This window comes from Bison bison, unplaced genomic scaffold (assembly GCF_000754665.1).
Source record: "Bison bison bison isolate TAMUID 2011002044 unplaced genomic scaffold, Bison_UMD1.0 scf7180017864333, whole genome shotgun sequence".
Taxonomy (NCBI): domain Eukaryota; kingdom Metazoa; phylum Chordata; class Mammalia; order Artiodactyla; family Bovidae; genus Bison; species Bison bison.
Window position 1 is genome coordinate 809,561 of NW_011494905.1, and position 15,530 is coordinate 825,090.

General features: G+C 37.1%; 1 protein-coding gene across 2 annotated transcripts in view; it reads left to right on the top strand.

Moving 5' to 3' along the window:
• MAP3K13 (mitogen-activated protein kinase kinase kinase 13) overlaps positions 1–15,530 on the top strand; it is a 161,299-nt gene that overhangs the window by 14,316 nt on the left and 131,453 nt on the right. The gene's annotated exons all lie outside the window — the stretch shown is intronic.

A 15,530-nucleotide genomic window follows, 5' to 3' on the forward strand; every position in this document is an offset into this window, starting at 1 on the left:
GACTCTTCCTCCCAGCCACCACACACATGCTTATACTTCTTAATCCCTTTTCTTGCTTTCTTTTTCTCCTTCTCACTATATAATATTCCATGTATTTTCCTTATTTATCTTGTCTACTTCTTTGTCCCAGCTCTAATATATAAGCTGCATATGAGGAGAGTGATTTGCTTTGTCTTTTTTATTCTCTGCTGTAACCCTAGTGCCTAGAACAGGGTTTAACTCATAGTGAGAACTAAATAAATATTTGTTGAGTGAATGAATGAATCACGTATGAAATTGCTCAAGTGGTTGAATATAGTATTGCTTAATTGCCTTAATGTGGCTGAATATAAAATAATTAAAGGCTTTTTGTTTACTGAAATCAAAGTATTTTTGACATAATGGGAAAAATCCCATTTAAGCTGAGACTTTCTCAAAATGTCAGTGTATGTTTATACTCATTCAGTTACTACTTATCAAACCCTGGATATTTTCAGGTATGCTGTCAGGATGCAATTAAGAAATAGTGCTTTCAATAGGTTTGTTGTTGTTCAGTCGCTCAGTCATCATGTCCAACTCTGAGACCCCATGGACTGCAGCGTGTCAGTCTTCCTTGTCCTTCACCATCTCCTGGAGCTTGCTCAAACTCATGTCCATTGAGTCGGTGATGCCATCCAACCATCTCATTCTCTGTCGTCCCCTTCTCCTCCTGCCTTCAATCTTTCCCAGCATCAGGGTCTTTTCCAGTGAGTCAGCTCTTCGAATCAAGTGGTCAAAGCATTGGAGCCTCAGCTTCAGCATCAGTCCTTCCAATGAATATTCAGGATTGATTTCCTTTAGAATTGACTGGTTTGATCTCTTTGCAATTCAAAGGACTCTCAAGAGTCTTCTTCAACACCACAGTTCAGAAGCATCAGTTCTTCAGCACTCAGCCTTCTTTGTGGTCCAACTCTCACATCCATTCATGGCTACTGGAAAAACCATACAGACTATACGGACCTTTGTCGGCACGGTAATGTCTCTGCTTTTTAATATGCTGTCTAGTTCCGTCATAGCTTTTCTTCCAAGGAGCAAGCGTCTTTTAATTTCATGGCTGCAGTCACCATCTGCAGTGATTTTGGAGCCCAAGAAAATAAAGTCTGTCACTGTTTTCATTGTTTCCCCATCTATTTGCCATCAATAGGTTAGAACTAAGTAAGTTACTCTTGAATGGGTAACGTAAATATAGTCAATAAGTAGTAGTATTTTTTTCCTGAACCTGCCATAGCATGTAAAAATAGATGTATATAAAATGGTAGCTAATTTACTTGGAGAAAATAAGAGTGAACGTATAAATAAAAAATCACCGAAGAAAGCTCAAGAAGAAAAGATTGACTTCCAAAATTGTATGTGCTACAATGTCGTTGCCCTTGAAACCATGTGGTATTAGTACAGATAGGTCAGAATGTAAGGAGCAAGACTGAAAACCAAAATTAGGCACATCAGCATTAAGAGGATTATTTTGAAAAACAAAAACCTAACCTGTGAATCAGAAATTAGCATGGATCCAATTCAGAAGAAAAAGCACTAGTATATGTACTGCACGTGCATATATAGAATGAAGACAAAGATGGAAACAAATACCAAGATAAAGATTTGTGAAATCAAGTTGTTTAGAGATTGTTTAATAAGCATGGACTATTAAAGTGATAACATTTTCTTAGTATACCTAACGTATGCCAAAATTAAAAGTATTAATAAACAGAGCAAATAAAACAGTGCTTTCTGGACATGGTTTTAGATATTTTAAAAAACCATTTGCAATTACATGTGGAAATTAAATAAAAATCTTTTAAATCTAAAGTTCATATTAAACTATGGGAGGAGAATTTTGCTTCTGTTTAAGATGTAGAAAGTTGCAAAGAGAACATTTCTCTCACTCCGAACATTAGAAAAACCTGATAATCCACAAAGACATGACTTTTCTTGAGTCCATGAGAGAGTTGGGTTCACAAGGCAGTCAGGTAAACTGAAATTCCAAAGACAAGCCCTTCTGAGAAGAGATGGGGCACGGAACTGTTTTTACCTTTGGCAGAGCATGGGAGGAAGCAGTGACCAGCATAAAAGGGTGGTTGCTAAAGAAAAAGTTAAAATTTTAACGAATTCTTGATGTCTGAATATGGGGCTAGAATAACAGTCTAGAATAACTGGGAGCCCCAGACACAAGGCAGTCTGCACTCACTCAAGCTCTTTTCTACAGATCCCTGTGTTAATTTCCTAGGGCTGCCAAAACACAAGTGCCACAAACCAGAATAAGCTAAAACACCAGCAATTCTATCATAGTTCTGGATGCAAGAAGTCCAAAATCGAGGAGCTGGCTGTGCTGTCTGTCTCTCAGAAGATTGTAGGAAAGAATCTACTCCATGCCTTTCTCTCTCTCTCCTTTTAAAAATTGATATTGGATAGTTTTTATTATTTTTCATTTTTGTTTTATGTTGGAGTATAGTTTATCTCCCTGCATTTCTCCTAACTTCTGGCATTTGCTGACAGTTCTCAGTATTGCTTGCTTTGTGACAGCATAGCTCTAATCTCTGCCTTCATCTTCACGTGATTGCCTTCTTCATGTGTGTGTGTCTGTGTCTCTGTTGCGCCTTCCCAACGTCTTAACCATTTAAGTGTACAGTAGTGTTACCTTTATGCACACTGTACAGCATATAAGTTTTGCCACGTTGTGTTCTCATTTCATTTGTCTCAAGATATTTCCTAATTTCCTATGTGTTTTCTTCCTTGATGCGTTGGCAGTTCATAATGTGTTTAATTTCCACATATTTGTGCATTTTCCCATTTGTGTTCTTCGGCTCCTGAAGTTGTTCTTTTTTTTATACTTTATCTTTGCTGATAGTCTTGTTTTGTTCATGCATCATTTCCCTGATTTTCTTTAGTTGTCTGTGTTCTTTGTAGCACGTTGAGCATCTTCAAGATGATTGTTTTCATTCTTTGTCAGGTAATTCATGAACCTCCATTTCTTTAGGGTTAGTTTCTGGAGATTTATTTTGTTCCTTTGGTTGAGCCATGTTTCCTCCTTTCTTACTATGCCTTCTTGTTTTCTGCTGGAATTCGCACATTTAAAAAAAACTGCTACCTCTCCCAGTTCTAGGGACTGGCTTCATAAGGGGAAGACCGTCACCAGTCAGCTCTACTGAAAATTCTGGGAGCCTCTCAAGCCTTGTGTGAAAATGCATCTTCTCTGAGCTTGTATGAATTGTATTGTAAGATCTTACGGAAAAACCCAAATGAACTTTGACCAAACAAGTATCAGTTCAGTTCAGTTGCTCAGTCGTGTACGACTCTTTGCGACCCCATGAATCGCAGCACGCCAGGCCTCCCTGTCCATCACCAACTCCTGCAGTTCACTCAGACTCACATCCATTGAGTCGGTGATGCCATCCAGCCATCTCATCCTCTGTCGTCCCCTTCTCCTCCTGCCCCCAATCCCTCCCAGCATCAGAGTCTTTTCCAATGAGTCAGCTCTTTCCATGAGGTGGCCAAAGTACTGGAGTTTCAGCTTTAGCATCATTCCTTCCAAAGAAATCCGAGGGCTCATCTCCTTCCCAATTAGTTTATTTTTCAGGCGTTTGTAATCTTTTGCTCCCTCTGGTGTTGATCTATAGTATTGCTGGTTTTCTGGTTCTAGAACCAGTCTGCGAGCTCTCTTCTGTTCTCAGCGGGACTTGACTTCCTAGGAGTTGAGTCAGAGGTGTTTCGAGTTAACCAATTTTGTGTCTCAAGACTATGTCTCTAAAGAACTCAAAAGAGTGGAATTTTGATCTGAGTAGTACCTTAGGACTTTCTCCTACTTTAGAATGACTTTTCTGGGGAATATTCCTAGTGGTACTCGTTGTTGCTTCCGTTCTTTGAGAATGTCAGTCTTGCAGTCCCATGCATCTGCTGTCATTCCCTGAGACATCTTTGCTCATTTTCTTGCCAGCCCAGGAAGGTCTTCACATTCTCTTTAGTTATTGTTTGACTCTCCTTTCCTTCTCATTCAGCTGTTTTGAAAGAATTTCTGTGCTTTTTTGGTTGAAATTAAGAGAAAGAAGAAAGGATGGGGGGAGAGAGTCAGACACATTTTTTAAAAATATGGTGGTTCTACGTATTTGCTGAAATAATTTATTAAAATATTAATTGCATCACTGTTTTAAAAGAAAAAGAACAGTCTGAAGTTCTATTAAGAAAATGGATGAATGAACTTCAGTTCATTCATTGTAATAAATTTCATCAGTGCATTATAGAGCTTTTATCAACATGGATCAATCTCAAAAAAAGCTGTGTAAAATAAGTTTTGGAAGGATCTTACAAATTTTCATAAAGATGAAAAATAGTATAGTCGACCTCTTAAATAACATGAGGACTAAGGACACTGACCCTTAAACAGTCAAAAATCCACATATAACTTTTGACACCTCTGAAATTTAACTGATAGCTTATTGTTGACAGGAAGCCTCACCTATAACATAAACAGTCAATTTATATGTATTTTGTATGTTATATGTATTATATGTTGTGTTCTTTTTTTTTTAATTGGAGGTTAATTACTTTACAATATTATAGTGGCTTTCACCATACATCAATACAAATCAGCCACGGGTTATTCTTATAGTAAAATAAGCTAGAGAAAAGAAAATAGTATTAAGGAAATCATAAGGAAGAGAAACTATAGGTACAGTTGTTTAGTCGCTAAGTCATATGCAAGTCTTTGCAATCCCACGAACTGTAGCCCACCAGGCTCTTTCTGTACATGGGATTTCCCAGACAAGAATACTAGAGTGGGTTGTCATTTCTTTCTCTAGCAGGTACAGTGCTGTGTGCTTAGTGGCTCAGGCATGTCTGACTCTTTGCGACCCAGTGGACTGTAGCCCACCAGGCTCCTCTGTCTGTGGGGATTCTCCAGGCAAGAATACTGGAGTGGATTGCCATGCCCTCCTCAAGGGGATCCTCCCAACCCAGGTCTCATACCCAGGTCTCCTGCATTGCAGGCAGATTCTTTTCCATCTGAGCCACCAGGGAAGCCCAATAGGTACAGTACTGTACCATATTTATCAATACCATATGTTTACATCTGTTTACAAGATGAGCCATCTGTCAGTACCTACATCAATATTGTGTTATGTGATACAAAACATGGTAGATGTTATCCATGTTACTAACACTGGACATCAAAAATGAAAAAATAATGAGATAATGTGAAAAAGAAATTCATATTTATACAGATATAACAATTGATACAGATTTATACAGATATAACATTGATAATGAAGAAGTAGCAGTATGACTGCTTTATGGAAGCCGAATGTATCAGTATGATTGCTTCATGTTAGCTCAGCCTATACACTAATGAGTGAATCATTATAAAATTTTCATGGCATAGATATTACTATATTATTCTTAATGCAATATTAGAAACACTTAAAAAAAAGCCTTATCTATGATAATAAGCTATTTCTCCATTTAGAGAGGCATAGTGTATGGTAATGTAATTCTCTGAAAGCAGTTATAAAACAGAAAATGAACACATTATTTTTATATTAAATATCACTTACCTTATGCCCATGTTAGGATAGACTAGTATCTATGTGTACTTTTATGCATTCATGACATAACTTTTTCTTAAGTTTTTCAATATTTCTAGGCTATCTGGTTCATCTGAGTTTTTTCAAATTGTCACAAATTTCCAATTATTTTTCCAGTATATTTATTGAAAAAATCCATGTGTGAGTGGACCCACACAGTTCAAACCTGTGTTGTTCAAGGGCCCACTGTACTTTTAGGGGGATGATGAACACTATATTCAGAATAGTGATTTAAGTGTTAGAGAGAAGTATGTGAATTTGCAAGAGTACCAAGAGTGTTGAAAATTTGTCTATTTTGGAAATTATCTGACAGAATTCTGGAAAGATGAGATAGTGGTGGGAAAGGGGTGAGTTTTAAAGTTAACTTGTGGATTAAAATTGGAAAGCTCTTTGGACTCTTAGGCAGCTCTGGAGGCTGGTTGGCTACTTTCTCTACTTGTCTCCCATGTCCTCTGGATTCTAACCGAGGAATGATCTTACTGAGTCTGTTAGTCACGGTGTGATAGGGAATCCTGCCACGGTAATACCCCTGTTTCAAGCATGGGTCCCTGGGTTAGGACAGCAGGATATGTTCACACAAAATACTGTTTCTCAGAAAGGGGCAGTGGAGTGCAGCAATTCTAAGAGATGAAGACACAGTCCTCCACCTACTGCAGTTTGCCCTTTCTCAGCTTCCTGTGCATCTCTGTCACTGTACTGTCACATGGCATAGTAATTGATACATATCTGCCTGTCTTACTAGATTGTTAGTTCTTCAAGCACTCATTCTTAAGTACACGGTAGGTGCCTAATGAATGTTTGTGGAATGAATGCAAATGAGCATACTCTTCCAAGGGATATAATACAATTAGTAAAAACATGTAGGTATACCTTGGTATATGAAAGTGAAAAGTGAAAGTTACTCAGTCGTGTCTGACTCTTTGCAACCCCATGGGACTTTACAGTCCATGGAATTCTCCAGGCCAGAATACTGGAGTGGGTAGCCTTTCCCTTCTCCAGGGGATCTTCCTGACCCAGGAATCAAACTGGGTTCTCCTGCATTGCAGGCAGATTCTTTACCAACTGAGCTATTAGGGAAGCCCAGGTGTATGAAATATGTAGCCAAATGGGATCTTTTTTCATAACTGATGTATATGTTACACATTAGAACGATTCTTAAACATTAGAATCATCCTGGAGGAGTAATTTAACAAAAAACAGATTGTGTGTGTATATGCATGCACGCCTTTTAACAAAAACACAGACTGCTAGGCCCTAACCTCGAGTGTCTAATTCAATAGGTCTGGGTGGGGCCTGAGAATTTACATTTCTAACAAGTACTCAGGTGGTACTGATGCTGCTGGTCCAGAGACCGTAAGTTGAGAATCATGGCATTAGAAAAATCCTGGGAAAAGAATATGGAGATGCACAATGAAAACAGCAAAATCACATATCTCTTTCCTCTAAGTATCACTCCTTTTGGAAATGCCTCCTAAAGAAATTGAAAAAAAAAAGAGCAAAAGCAAATTATTATAACAAACAAATTTTGCTTCTGTGCTGTATTGCAAGTGGACTATTAACCACCATTGCTTCCAGGTCCTACTTTATAAAGTGGGGATAACAGTATATTTTTAAATTGGAAATATCTCACAGGGTTATTGTGAAGATTAAGTTTTCAGAACAACGTCTGACTTAATACATATTAACTATTCTTATATTTTTGGTTAATAAGTTGCAAAATTAACCATAGAGAAGAAAAGAGGAAGAGAGAGGTCTGAGCAGAAGATATCAGTATAAGAGTCAATAGGATATAAGAAGTCAGTAAGAGAAAATGTTAGTCATTCAGTTGTGTCCAACTCTTTACAACCCCATGGACTGTGTAGCCCACCAGGTTCCTCTGTTCATGGAAAGAGGAAGAATACTGGAGCGGGTTGCCATTCCCTTCTTCAGGGGGTCTTCCTGACTCAGGGATTGAACCTGGGTCTCCCACATTACAGGCAGATTCTTTACCATCTGAGCCCCTAGGGAAGCCCTACTAAGAGAAAACCCTGAACAAAAAAGGCACAAGATATTTTTCCTTTACACATGAAAATGAAATTGTACCTTAGAAGCTAAAAGACCTCTTGACTTTGCATTTGAGAGTTTACTGTTTGGGAACTCTATTCATTATGCAGTAATGGCCTATGTGGGAGAAGAATCTTAAGAGTAGATATATACAAATAATATCGTCAAAAGTTTTGTTTTTTTTTTTTTCCTTTTTACTAACTAGATGAGGATTATGAGGTAGAAACAGAAGAGAGAAGTGCTTGGAAGAAAGCAATTTGATTATCTAGTTTTTCCTTCCTCCCTGCCACCAGCCTGTACACTTTTATTCCAGCTTCATTTCAAAAATCAGGTTGCAGTTGTACATGAAGTTATTATCCCATTTACTGTGCCTTCCTAAATTGGAGGCTGTAGGGACTGGGAACATAGTGAGCTGTAATTATTGTGATGTCATGCTAATGGTTTAAAATTTTTCTTTAAAAAATATTTTATATTCTTTAGATAGTACTGAAGCCATTCCAGCCACTATTATAAAATAGTGCTGAGATATTCTAGGAAAAATATCAAGGAGCAGCCCTCCCTTTGCTGAACTTGCCCTGATACTCTTTCCCCATTCACTCTTGTGTACCAATTCAACTCAACGTCTGAAATACAAATATATTCTGTCGAAACTGAGATTATGAAATGTTTGATTTTTTTTTTCCTGTGCTGTAAACAGCACTTGAGAGCAAGGTAGATGACTGGGCTCAAATTCCAGAGCATACTTATCGTGCTTTCACCCTCTGAAAATTAGGGAGAGAAGTGCCCAGGGTGAAACTAGGGGTGTGGCCTAGACTGGGGAGATACTTCGTTTCCGTTCCACATAATTCCCACTATTGCTTATACTCTGTATTGATTTTCTGTGGTTCAGGGTTGGTTTCCGGACTGCCTCACACTTGAAAGGACAGGTTTTGCCATAAGCCTTTAAACAGTAAATCTGAAATAACGTCCTCTCGGTGAAAATAGGTATTTTAGAAAATCTGCAATAAAGCAGAAAGAATACGTGCTTTATTATTATGCAGGTAGTTATGCTAATGTAACAGGAATTAAATGTGTGGACTAAGATTCTCACTTCAGCATTATATATTGACATACTTAAAAATTGGGCTTTGATAGCTTGGAGCTATACAGGGTGAATTTCTTGAATTGGGTGAATATGTGAAGTTTTTCTGTGTCTAACTGACCGTATAAATATATACTGTCAAATACAGTTAAATTTGATCTTTTCTTAAAAGGTCCAAGGGAAAAAAGCATTTCATTTTGTGTAAAGTTTATTGATTCATCAGCAATAAACGTCTGAGTTCAAGGTACAGAGACAGACACCCCTTGGCATGCCATGATAATGTGTCATGTGAAAGTGGTTTCTGTTTGCAATTTCCAGATAGATACTCCAGAACTGACAGGGGAATTCCAGCAAGGTCAGTCACCTACTCAGATTTTAAAGAAAGAAAAACAGCAAAGGAGGAAAAAAAAGCCTTCGTGTAAACATTAACTTATTTGCTTTTAAGTAGCTCTCTCTTTTCTTTTTTAAATATTGAAAGGAGAGCTCAAACTGGGTTTCCTTTATATTCCAAATCAAAAATAATAAATTTAATTAACTTGGAAGTTAAGTTTATATCTCTGTGGTCTATTATAGCTCTTCTGCATTGGCAAAATATCCAGTGCTTAGGAAAATAGCTTCCCAGTGTCTAGCTCTTAAAACACAAAAAGACAGAGTAGAGGCAGGAATTCTTAAACTGTTTTCATTGCGTTTTCTTTGATAGTTATTATCAGATGAAACAGATCTAGTTCTTGCTCTTGAGGCTTAATAACCTGCCCTTAAGTGACACTGAGAAACAGGCATTTGACTAAGCAAACATGGCTGGATGTACATGATGAATTAAAGTATTGTCAGTCCATAAATGTCTTTTGTGTGGCCTAAATACACAATGAAATGTGGACTGTTTAGAAAATAGCAAGAAGAGTTATTCATCCATAGGCTGGCAGTTTATTCAGTCCTGATTCTTTAAATCTGTGTTTTATTTAATGTTAACATATGCATAATGATAGCATATTGAATTTAGTCTTAACTTTTTGTTATTGTATAGCTTACAGATTTTTCCTGTTGCAAACTGTGTGTGCGTTTGTAGGGAAAGGTTCAGTGTCTGACCTGTGGTGTTCTGTCTAGTTTGATGCTTTCTGTCCCTCCTGTTCCATGCACCTCATACTGTTGCAGAGATCACAAATGATCTGCTGTCTACTGCTGGACAAAGTAGGGCTTTTATATTCTTATATCTGTAACGCTTATGGAATAACTATATATGGAACATATGTGTCCCTACCTCCCGGTTTTATAAAAGCAATATGACCATTATTCTCTAATATCTCCTGTGCACTCCTCTGTGATCCCAAGCTTTTCATCCTCCCTCAGAGGTAATCAACGTTCTGATTTTTTTTTGGCTGTAATCTGCAACTTGTGGAATCTCAGTTCCCCAACCAGGGGTGGAAACTGTGCCCCTGCAATAGAAGCACAGTGTCCTTCCAGAGAATTTTGTGTTAATAATTTTCTTGTCCTTTTTCAATGGTTTTATCACATATCTGTGTATCATTAAACTGTTTATTAGTTTTACTTGTTCTTGAGTTTTATAAAAATAGAATTATATTGTATGTATTTTTCTGGGACTTAACTTTTTTTCTGTTCAGTGTTACAGTCTTAGATCTATCCATGTCAATGCGTATAGTTGTTGCTCATTAGTTTTCACTGCTGTATAACTTTGCATCATATGAGTGTTCCAGAATTTATTGGCAGAGGAGTTGATTGATGAACATGTGAGATAGTCCCATTTTTAGTTATTATGAACATTGCTCCTATATGTATACATATTCCTGACTATACATCTGCCACATACAGGTAAGAACTTCTCAGTGTTTCCCAACCCTTTTCATGCCATAGCACACATGGAAAATTATAGATAATATTTGTACAAAGCTTTCCATTACAGGAATGAAGCTGTGTCTCTGGCCTGGGGGCTTCTTCTTGGCTGAAGGGTTGAGGAGATCCATATCTGGGCACCCCTGTGAGATCCACCCCTGGGCACCCTCCATTTGTTGCCCACCAGGGTGCCATGGAACAGCAGTTAGGAAGCTGGGTTAAGGTGTGTACCTGGGAGTTAAATTGCTGGTTGTAGGAACATGCTTCTTCATCTTTTCTAGATCATAACAAATTGCTTGGAGACACTAGTAATTCCATTTAACTGATATCCAAAGTGCTTGTATCAATTCTCATTCCTTGAATATATATTTAGGACAGAAAGGGAATCGCTGAGAATTCTACCATTTTCATGATAATTAAGGTCAAGTAGGAAAACAAAATAATGTATTATTCCGTAGGATATCATTTCAGATTTCCTTTCTCAGAACATGAGAATGTCAGCATTTTTTTTAAGAAGTGACAGCAGAGAGTTATAGGAAGTAGATGATGTTAAGAAGTGACAACATGCCTCTAACAGTCCAGGCTGAATGAAATACGTGTGAAAGCTATAATTTTGTCTTTCAGATTCAGTGCTACATTAACTTTTTGTTTCTTAGCCTCAAGAGGTACTTTCAGACAAGGTATACAAGGTGGAGTAGTGAAAGCTATTTGCTCTGTTGGTAACTGGTATTGGGTTGGCCAAAAAGTTTGTTCAGGCTTTTCAATACCATCTTACAAAAACCCAAACGAACTTTTTGGCTAACCCTATAGTTTAGAGATTCAACCATTTAGAAAAGAAGCTGGTTTAACTATTCTTAAAATTGATTTTCTTTCAAATCGTAAAAAATCCCTAAGTATCAGAATTACAGTAGGGTAGTAAATGTTGATATTAATTTCTTCCTTCAGATGACATTAGACTAGATAGTTGATTTTTTTTTTTTTAATTACTAATCGTACATAGTTTGCCATGACATTTTCAAGAAGCGCCTGTATATCACCTACACTGTTACTGCTCTAATGGTTTTCTCACACAAAAGATTTAAAAGAAATCTTTACTTGGTGGAAGCATTGCCTTGTGGTTTGTGGACCAAGACTGTTTAAAATTAGATGGAAAATATCAGAGCAAAGCTTTCAAATATATATTTAAAGCGTCTGCCTACAATGCAAGTGACCCGGGTTCGATCCCTGGGTCGGGAAGATCCTCTGGAGAAGGAAATGGCAACCCACTCCAGTACTCTTGCCTGGAAAATCCCATGGATGGAGGAGTCCGGTAGGCTACAGTCCATGGATCGCAAAGAGTCGGACACGACTTAGCGACTTCACTTCACTTCAATGCCAAAGTAGTATGTTACTTTACTTGGCAGCAAATTACATATGAAAACTACACTTGCATTTTACCAATAGACCATGCACTACACATCAGCCAAGATTTCAGCTGTTTTGTTATAAATTAGAATTTGAAGCATAGTCGCCAATTCTTGCATTAACATCATGTTTACAGTATATGTTTGTATGTGTATGCTTATATATATACATTTATGCATGTATATATGCACACAGACCACACATACATACATATTTACCCTATGTATATATGTCTGTATATATTTACACACATATATATGTATATGGTATTTGTTGGTACTTAGTATATATTCATCATTCTCAAATAGCATTGATAAAGCATCTAAGTATAGTTGACAATATGACTTCCTTCTCAGAATGTAGCCAAGCTTACCTATAAACATAAAAGATAAATAATATATGTTACATGAATAGAAATATCAAATAATGGCAAATATAATAAATCCAATATTTTGTTCATTATTTTTCTTCTTTGAATGTGAAATGTTTATTGTAATTTGCCATGTGGGGCCATAGTTCACTGAGTTATTTTTAAAATTATGGTTATCTTGAGTTTTAGTAGCAAGACCACATTTCAGGATAGCTGACCATTATATAGGTGCTTCTCAAATTTCTGCCCAAGTACCCCTTTATGGAAGGGGTGAGTGTATTTGTAGCCCTAAAAGAAGAAGGTGACTCCCATGCTTGAAATTTTAGGAACTGTTTGAATTTTAGAAACATATGCAAATTTTGCATTCTTCTCTCCTGTTTGTATATTTTCCTCCAGTGAAGCTGATTCTACAAAACAGTCTATGCCGTAGCTTCGTATACCCAGTTTGAGAAGCATGATAATAAATGGAATCCCATTTCTTGAAGGCCTTTGACTCAGAATTGCTCTCTTCTAAGAAAACTTCGATTTCTGTGATCTGGGTTCCATTTAGGCTTCTCTGAAAGTGAAAAGGTCTCCTGAGTGACCTCCTTTGCCATCAGTTCTCTCTCTTTAACCCGTCGTGTTGTGGTCTTTTGTATATCCTCATTTCTTGTACAGTACATTTGATGGAATACTTCTTTGATCTTTTATCTTCGTTTCCCAGAAGTTACCTCACCATGCTTGTTCTCAAAAGCCTCTGTCCGTTCCTTCCCTGTCTTCTTTGCTTCTATGCTCTTTCCCCAATTGTGTTTCTGTTCTGCGGCTCACCTTTGGCCTCTCCTTCCTCACTCTATCACCTCTCTCAGCTATCCCAGTCTGTCCTCTCCCCTGAACTCTCATCCTCTGATATTCAGAGGCCTTTTGGACAATCGAACTAAAACATTTAGGGTCACTCTCACATCCCCAGTGCCTTGCATAGTGCCTGGCGTAGTAAGTACCAACAAATATTTGCTGAATGAATTAATTACATGCATCTCATTCCCCTTCAAACCAGCTTCCTTTTCCAATTTTCATCTTTTGTCCCTAGTTTCATTATTCTTATCTCTCTCCACTACTGCAAATATTTGATTTTTTTTCTTCTGAAATATATTATATCTATGTTAGTTCTTTTCATTGTGTTTTCATGACTTTTACCCTCAGGCAGGCCTTCATCACCTCATGCCAGGATTACTCCCACAGTTTCGCATCTGGCCTCTTTGCTTCTAATCTGTCCTCTCTCCAAGCCATTTCTACCATAGCTGCCCTATTAACTTGTTAAATGTTTCTTGTTTTAATAAACTTTTTATTTAGGGAGTAGTTTTAGATTTACAGAAAAGTTGGAAAAATAGTACCTTCACCTAGTTTCTCAGATGGTAACATCTTATGTAACCATGGCTCATTTGTCAAAATTAAGAAATTAACAGGGGTACGTGACTATAACTAGAACCCAGACTTTATTTGTTTTTTGCCAGATTTTTTACCACTCTACTTTTTCTTTTCCAGGATGCCATATTGCCACTTAGCATATCTATATTTTTAAGTAGGTAACATCGGCTTGGGTAAAAATTCAGAAAGGACAAAAGGATGCATAAGTCTCCTTCCCACCTTTGAACCATAGCTACCAGCCCCTTCCCTAGAGAGAACCCACTGTTTCTGGATTCTTGGATGTTCTTCCACAGAGATTTTCAGTGTATTCTGTTTGTCTCTCTCTGTCAAACATACACACGCAAATAGTTGCATCCTACATATAGTGCTCTGTACTGTACCTTTTTAAACTTAATACAGCTTGATCATTCTTTATCAGCAACATAAATATGCCTTGTTTTCTTATTCTACTGGGTATCTGCACTATAATTTACCAGTTCCCTTCTCATTAACATCTTTAACTTTTGCAAATAGTGCTGCAGTGAATATTTATGGACACATTATCATTTTATATATGTATTTTTTTAGTTATTGTTCGGTCAGAGGGGATATGTATTCATAATTTGATTGCCAATTTGCTTTTCAGTGGTTTTACCAATTTATCCTCCATTATTTACCCATAACTTCACCAACACTGTGCCTTATGTGACTTTGAATTTTGCCAGTTTGATAGGTTAAGATGTCATTGTATTTTGAACTGTGTTTCTCTTTTAATGAATGAGGTAGAGAGTCTTTCTATATATTTAAGAGCCATTTATATTTCTTCTTTTGTGAACTGTTCATATAACTTTGCTCATTTTTCAATTTGATTATTAATGTACTCATAATTTTATTTTCCTTCTTTAAAATATTTCAGTTTTACCTATTTTCTAATATATTAAGTGTAAATCCTAGTTCCCTTTTCAAGACTTTACATCATATGTCTCAACCCTAGTTTCACACTACCTTCCAACAATCACTACTGCTCTGACGAGTCTGGGTTTTATACTCTTACAAGGGCACACAGTCCTCACCCCAGCCTTCTTTCATAGTGGCCCCCATCTCCTCCCTCCACTATGTCTTCGAGACAGAGATTGTTTTCACTTCCTACAACTGGGAAAACTTCCTTTTAATTTCAAGTAGACTTCTGGAAAGAATAATTAATTGATAGTTTGTAAACTCTTATAAAAGAAAATGATAATCACTGAGACAGCACTGAAAAACAGAAAAACTGCTGACATCAAACTAACTGCATCTCCATTTCCAGAAGCGTTCTAGTGGATTGGTATGCTGTAGACACACCTTTATTTATTAAGGCATTGATTTTATCCTTCTGATATGCTTGAGAAGTTAAAAACAGTATAGGCTACATGAAAGTAAGTGTTTTTATAGCTAATCAGACTTGTGTACCCAGAGAGTATTGATTTATGGACCAAGGTCAAATTGAAGATCTCTAATAACAGGACTCTGTTCTCTGTTTCAGAATTCTGTTCTTGATCTTGATTACTCAGTGTTTATTTATTGATAACTTGGTAAATACATGGAGATGAAGCCAGTGCAGTTAGGGTTAAAAAGATATTTCTGATGACAGAGTACAGAGGCATGATTCAAAATTACCTTAATATTAGAAGGATGGGCTAAGCGGGGGAGGATGGGGTGAATGGATACTTATGGAGTTTGGGATGGACCTGTACACACTGCTATATTTAAAATGGATAACCAACAAAGACTTATTATATAGCACATGGAACTCTGCTCAGTGTTATATGGCAGC